Source organism: Athene cunicularia (assembly GCF_003259725.1).
Source record: "Athene cunicularia isolate RWA chromosome 13 unlocalized genomic scaffold, athCun1 chr13_part1, whole genome shotgun sequence".
NCBI classification, from domain to species: domain Eukaryota; kingdom Metazoa; phylum Chordata; class Aves; order Strigiformes; family Strigidae; genus Athene; species Athene cunicularia.
Genome location: NW_020799117.1, coordinates 327,013 through 334,749, shown reverse-complemented (window position 1 = coordinate 334,749; position 7,737 = coordinate 327,013).

Genomic DNA, 7,737 nt, shown 5'->3' with positions numbered 1-7,737 from the left:
GAGGAGGCGCCTGGGCTGCCCTTGGGGCTCTCAGCCGCTGCCCGCAGGCTGGGCCGGCTGCTCTGCGCTGTGGTGTTTCTCCTGAGGAAGCTCTTGAGCCGCTCTGAGCGGGTGGCATCGTGCGTCTGTCTCTGGCCGGTGTTGAGTGCAAAGATGAGCGCCACCAGGGGACATCCGGGTGTTGTGGGTACGTGAGTGTTCATACACTACGCCTGTTTCTTGCCCCAGTTGCGTGCTTCCAGGGTCGGCCTCCTGACAGTTTGCCTCCCCGGTGTGTTTCAAAGCGCTCACAGAGGCCTGGTCTCATCCTTTCTGTGCTAAGACAACACAGCCATGGGGCAGCGGGTGCTTGGCTGGCCGCCATTGCCCTGAAGGAGAGTCTAGTGCCAGAGGAGTGGGTGAGGGCACCACGTACCCGCCAAGTCACCGCTCAGTCCAGCCATCTGACTCGAAGAACTGAAGCAAGGGAGAGGTCGGCTGCTGCAGGCTCTCGCACACCTGTGAGCTCCTTGTACACCGGCTATATAGTGCATGAGCAGAGCAGTGCCTCTGTCGGTACCTCACTGAGCTCTGCTTCTCCCTGTGCTGCCAGAATGGCAGATCTGGTGCCAGAGTCCCCACCACCAGCCCCTGCCCAGCAGGCTGATCAGGAGTTCATCCCTGGCTAGGCCGGGGTTAACCATAGCACTTAACCTTTTGTGCACATGTGTGTTCTGGATGAGAGCTGTTCCCTCTGATCTCCCTGTTAACACTTCTGTCTGGAGTCTCAGAAATAACTACTTGAGCATTTGTAAGTAATGGCAGCCTGTTCACCTTTAAATATTTACCATGCAAGGTGGAGGATTGCATCCAGGTGCTGTAGGCTCTGCTGCTGGGCAATTTGGTGTGTGACTTTGCTCCATGAGAGTTACTACAGAAGATGGTCTGCATGTGTGTTTGAGAGACATCACTAACGATTTGCCCTCTAATTACGTGTTTCTGTAGCTCTCACGTGAGACTCGCTAGCAGGGGCTGAGCACAGGGCTGATAGAGGTAACTTGGGGCTTTGTGCTTTCCTTTAGGCTTTCTAAGTGTCATCCCAAATCAGTAGACTTCTGTGACCAGAGGGAGGCGGGGGGAAATAGCCTCTATAAACCACTATAGTTGGCTCCTTATTTCTCCCCTTTCCACTCCATCTACAGCTCTTAAGGTGTCTTTGGTGCATTTGTAGCTGTGAGAGATAACTGAGCTGGAAGGAAAATGAGTTCGGCAGATGCTGATACACCCTGTTCTTTGCCTGGATTTTGCAGCTGACACTGCAGAAGCATTGGTACCTCATCTCACCAGTTTAACATTGCTGTTACCAGCACAGCATAGAGGCTGCTGTGCAGGGGGGAACCATTTACTGAGGGGGAGTTGGGAGCCTCAGGTCTGTGTCTCAGGATTTCCCTTCAGTGTTCTTTCTATTCCAGTACTCCAGAAGCTGGAACCAGTTGACAGTAGGTTGAGAAGGATTAAGAGATGTGAGAACAACAGGAGTCTTGTGTTGATTTTCTGAGACAACTGAAACCTTTAGAGTTGTTGTCTTTTAATCTTGCAGACAAATGGGAAAGCTTGGTGAATTTTACTGTTTGTACAGACCACTGTCAGGTAGTGAATCCTCCAAAAGTTGCTGTGGGCAGAGCTCAGGTTAGTGAAATAAATTCCATCTATGAAAAACTAATTTGTGTCCAGTAGCCACAGAGTTGATCTGCTGTTGGTGACTAAAATCTTTGTGCTAGCTTTGTACTTTCAGTTGGCATGGGGTAGGAAACAGGGGGGACCTGAGTAACAGTGGTGCCTAAATGTGTGCTGAGAAGCAAGTTCAGGAAACATTCCTCAAGTTTCAAATGTTCTGGGAAGGATGAAAGAGAACTCCAGGGTGTATCTCACTAGAATCTGCATGAGTTACTTTTTTGCGTTCCTCTGTGAATTAAAATGGGAGAAACCTGTGTGAGTCTGTGCCAGTTGCTTGAGCACAGCAGAGACAGCACCAGCGCTCAGGCTGCAGTGCTGTTAGTTTTGGGAGTGCTGGCTGTTGACAAGGGCGTGTGATGCGTGTGTCCGATACCGGCTCCTTTCTCACTGTCCTCCCTGCCCCAAGCTGCTGCCCTGCACCAGGAGTTCCAAGCAGGTGTTTCTCTCCCTGACTAGTGCTCCTCTTGCCATGTGAGGGTCAGAAAAAAGCAGACACTTTCCGTGCATCCCACTTGGATAATGCTGTTTATAGATTTATCAAGTTGTATTTTAAACTGCTTGGGTTGTCTCCTTGTGTCATATTTTGGAAGGGAGTTTCCAGAACTTCATTCTTCTGCTGACAGCATTCTGTCAGCAATGTAATGTTGGGAAGTAACGCGTGCAGCAGGAGATGCACACTTTATCCTTATAAATTTAACCTCTAATGTAAACTAATTTACTGAACTGTAATGTATTGATAAGCCTGCTGTGAAACGTGTTTTTTGTCCTTCAGGTCTGGGTGCACTTGTATGTATCTGGGATTCAGTTGACCCTTTCAAAGCAAAATGCAGCCTGCTCTGTACCCTGATGGCATGTTAGCAAGAGGGGTGGGTGACGTAACTGGCCTGGTGCTTTGGCTGAATGTCACAGAGACAGGGACAAGGACACTGCCTTGCCAGGGGTTTGTGTGAGTTTGCAGTGGTTTGTGCAATCTCTTTACCAGGAGCAGTGCTATAGAAGGAATATGGAACTTCTTTTAATCTTACCATTAACGCACAAAAGCGTTTATCCAGTAGTCTTCTCTGTAGAGCATGTCCTCCCTTTAGCTTTAGCTTCTGAAAACCTGTTCTGCCTTAAATTCTAGTGACCTCTAGCTGAAGAGTCCTGCCACTTCACGTGTTGCAGCCAGGAAAAGTCACTGTTCGGCTGTTTTCGAAGCTGGAGCCCAGACCCGAACAGAAATCTTGCAGGGATTGGTGTGTTTAACAATTCTCTTTTAACTTGGGCTCCTGGGTGCTGTGGTTTGCGTTATGAGAAGGATGTCCAGGGTGGTTTCAGGACAAGCCACCTAACAGCGGTAGCACAAGTGAGTGCAGGTGCTGTTGTGCCGTGCCGAAGGTAGCTGGAGTCTGTGAATTGGGGAAGTCACACGCACACACTTTCTTCCTTTAAGCTGGATCTGTTTAACAGCAGCAATTTTAAAATCGCGGTACTTTTTAAAACAAAATGAACTCATGATACTGCCAGGGTGTCAGCAATTCTGCATTGCTTTAGAGCTTTTGTGGTGTTGAGTGGCTGAAACTTTAGCTCAACCCAGGAATGCTTTCTGCTGCATTGAGGGACTCTGTGTAGGGATGCTTCAGCAGGACAGGGTTGATCATGCTCTTTTTTCCCCACGTCTGCCAGTTACCTCGTTAGTACAGGTATAATGTCATTTAAGAGACTATAGGCAAGGCCTGTAATTTGTTGGATGCACAGTTCCATCCCTTCACGAAGGTGTGCAGCTGCATCCTACTGATGAGTGGGTAGGCTACTCTTATGAGTCAGTAGATGGTGTCCTCCGTTCTGCTGTCTTCACAAAAGAGTCCTCTGGACATGCTCCACCCCCCAGTGTCTTCCCTGTAGTGAGGGGCCCAAAGCTGAACCCAGCGTTCAAGTGTGGCCTCACCAGTGCTGAGCACAGGGGGACAATCCTGTCCCTGTCCCTGCTGGCCACGCCAGTGCTGACACAAGCCAGGATGCCGTTGGCCTCCTTGGATCCCTGGGCACACTGCAGCTCACATTCAGCCACTGCTGACCCCCCCAGGTCCTTCTCTTCCTTTTCCTCGGGGCAGTTTTCCAGCCGCTCTGCCCAAGCCTGTGGCGTTGTGTGGGCTTGTTGTGACCCAAGAGCAGGACCCGGCACTGAGCCTTATTGAACCTCATGTGACTGGCCTGGGCCTGTCGAACCGGCCTGGCCAGACCCTCTGCAGAGCCTTTCTGCCCTCCACAGATCAACACTCCTGCACAGCTGGGTGTCATCTACAAACTTACTGAGGGTGCCTCGATCCCCTCATCCAGACCAGTGATAAAGATATTAAACAGAACTGGCCCCAGTACTGAGTCCTGGGGAACACCACTTGTGACCAGCTGCCAGCTGGGTTCAACTCCACGCACCGCAGATAGTTCAGAGGCAGGAGGTAACGTTGGTTCTCTGTTGGGGCGCTGCTCTGCTGACGGGCAGGACTGGGGGGGTGGGAAAGACATGTCCTGGGGAGATCAGCTCAGCAGCTGCCTGTGGCTTGTTTCCTCTTGCCTGTACGTTTGGTGTTGGAGATACACGAGCCATGAATTCAACCCAGTGTGGCCTAGATCTCTAGCGGTTCTCAGGAGGAAAGCCCTTAAATGACAATGTGCAAATGTAATGGGATGTCTGTCAGTTGGGAAAACCAGACTGAATCCCTAGCCATGGCTTGCTTCCTTGTTGGACTGATCCACTGGATGACATTTTGGACACTTGAGATGCTGAAATTCTGCTTACTAGCATCCACCCTGCTTCGACTGCTTTGTCTGCACCTCTGCGCAGTGAAAGAAGGTAGGAGTGGTTTGGGTTTTTTTTAATTGATGTTTTGTAAAAGCGTGCCTGAGTGTTTATCCTGCCTGGGGAGAAATTCATCCCTGTGCAGGGGACCAGCTAAGGTCCCACTGTCAGTTATACTTCGCTGTTTAAACAGGTGTAAATGGGACCTAACTGCTGAAGTGATGAGACTCCCCATCTCCCAAATGATTTTTAATGTTTTCCCCTTTTCTGGTTAAAGCTAAGACCCAGAACAGATGGGAAATACTCAAGTCCTCTTGGCTGTGGGAGGAATTTGGGCTTCATGCCTCTCAGGAGTGGGCCATTTTGATTCCTGTCTGTCAGATGTAAACTAAAAAAACCCTCCAAGCCCTAACAGGGCTTTTCATTGTTTAACTTCTCTGTCTCTGACTGGAGCTTTCCAAAGCCTCTTATTCAATCCAATGTATGATTTTGGCACTGTTTCACATGATCTGCTGAAGACAACAATCTTTTTGTGCACTGTCACATTTGAAGTTGTGTCTTTGGAAGAATTGTCTCCTCTCGTGATTTTTCTTAAGCAAATCTCATCTCTTATGACTTCTGAGGCGCCTACAAAGGAATAATATAATTCCTTCCTGCCCCAGGAGGGTTTGCAGTTAATAGTCAGTAGTAGTTTGATCCTCAGCTGGATAAATGAATCCTTGCTTGCCTATGTGTTAGAGGGGTCAACTGCCACCAGGGACAGATTTGCCCATCCAGAAAAGCCTCACTCCCTGCTCGTGGGAGAGCCAGTGTGTGAGCAGCGAAGGCAGCAGGCTCCAGGAGCTGCCGCGGCTGCGGGTTTGGGTAGCGTGAGCCACCAGCTCCCCCCCAGCAGACTTCACCCTCCAGAGATGATTCTGTGTGGAGGCATCTGACCCAAGAAATGTTGGTGTTGGGGTGAGCGCAGGGAGGAGAGCGTGTCAGGAGTGACCCTCTGTGGCCAGCGGCAGAACTGTGCCTGGGTGGAGCACCGAGGTTATGGGCACCTACAGATTTTGGTGGAGAAACTAAATGAAGTAGATTAAAATATTCAACATACCAGTTTTAAGCTTGATTATGTATGTATATCAACACCTATGCCTTTGAACCAGCATCCACCTGCAAAGCATACAGAATTCCTCCAATGCAGTAGAAGCTTTGGGCATTCGTGTGAATGTGAGCCCACTTTTACCACCAGAGATGCCAGCAGTGGATATTGAAATCTGACACAGGGAGTACCTACCATAATGTTAAAGTTCACCAGAGGGTTATGTATATATACAGAGGGTTGTGATATGGCTGCTAAGTATAATCTCACTTCTTTTAGGACTTTTAGGTTCCAGGAAATACATACCATAAATATGGCTAAACTGCTCTAGTTTTGTAAACCATTGCTAAAAGTTAGTTTGGTACTTGAAACAAAAATATAGTTGGCTGAATAGTTAAAATTGTAAAAGAGACTTAAACTTTTTTTTTTTTTTAAATATAAATTCAGTGGCAGCAATTAGGTGCTTCTCCCTCTGACCTGCGTGGAGCCTGGGGGGGTTGGCCTTTGTGCACAGGCTGGGTGGGAGGGGAGGATTTCAGGATGCTTTTGGTTTGTGTCCGGAGCCTCTGGGAGCAGAGGGATCAACCTCGCCTCTTGCCGTTAGAAGGCACCAGAGATCTGCCGTGGTGCTCCGTGCCACCAGCCAGGGACAGCGGGGGTGGCTGTTCCGCATGGCGGGTGCCTTGGGGGGACCCCAATCCTCTTCCCCGCGTTTCTGCTTGGCACGTTCTGATGCAGGCTTGCCCAGCCGCTGCTTCTCCTCCGCAGTGAACACCGCTGCACTTAGGAATTTCGCTTCTGCTTCCCAGCTCTGCTGTGTCTCCAGGAGCACGTCTTCATCTGTCACCCAGAGATGTCTGTGTGCGGTGAGAGTCTGTGCTGGGATGGGATATCTGCTGCTGCTGTGTGCTGGAATCCTCATCTCCTCTTGGTCTTGCTGCTTGTGGGTCTGCCTGCTAGGAAGTGTTGGTTGTGTTGTAAGAAGCCTGAGAAAAATCTATATAAATGTCCATAATGTAAGCTTTTGAGCATATTTTGGACGTGTAGCTCCTAGGTACACACATAGGCCAGGTGGTTGCTTCATTTTCCTTCCAGGTAGGTAGTTCCCTGGATTCAGCTTTGACAGGTCTGTGTGCCATGTATTACACATAAGAGGGAATTCTAGCACTTTCTCTAAATTTTGAAGTTGGACAAATGGGTGTCGGTAGAGATGAAGGAAGGCTGAAAGTGTGACTGGAGTAGCAGAAAAGAGCTGCAGTTCGTTATTCCCTAACTCATCAGTACACAATGCCCCTATCTTATGCAGCAGATTGGTAGCATGTTACACAGGTGAGTGATTTCGTTCAGTAAATGGGGATCTGCTTTTGGAACAAAGTCCCTCTTCCCACTGAAATAATTCCTCAACTTGGGACATGCCTCCTGTTTCTGTGTTGACAGAGTAGGAAAGCCGCTTAAGAAAAAAAGTTTTACTGGTTTTTGGTTGGTTCTTTTTGTGTGTTTGGGTGGTTTTTTAAGTGTGCATTCTTTTCCCTGCAAACCCAGCAAAGCCCCAGCTGAAGGAGTTGAGGTGCTCTGTCTGCCATGGAAAATGAATCCCATGCCAGCTTGCAGCTGGTGCTGAGCCGAGTGTGCTTCCCATTTCCCAGTGGTGGCTGGGCTGGGGGGCAGAGGTTGGCTGTTCCTCAGAAGCTGTTGCAGGAGAGCTGCCTTCTGCCCTCTGATGTGCTGTTTCTTTGGCTTGCTCTGGAATTTGGCCTTAATATTTTATTTCTGTCAATGTACAGAGGTACCAAAACTCTCCAGATGACCCACTCTGCCTGCAGACAACAGTTCTGAATTAATACTGATGCCACTAACTGTACTGATTTTGTCCTGGGTTCTAGCTTCTGTTGAAAACAAAATCTTAAAGGAATAATGTTTAGAAAAGAATGCTAATGACTTAAGGTAAAAATTTTCAAATTTCATTTAAATTGCTAATGTGAAAGATCAGATAGAAAGGATCCCCAATCCAGCAAATTTTAGTCCACTCGGGAAAAGCTGCTTTGAACATCAAAAGGCTGCAGGTGGATGCTCTGAAAGGTAAAGTCTGCCCCTGGGCAGGGAAGAGAATCTCAGACCTCTCCTGTTTGCTGGAGCTGTAGATAAATCATTAAAC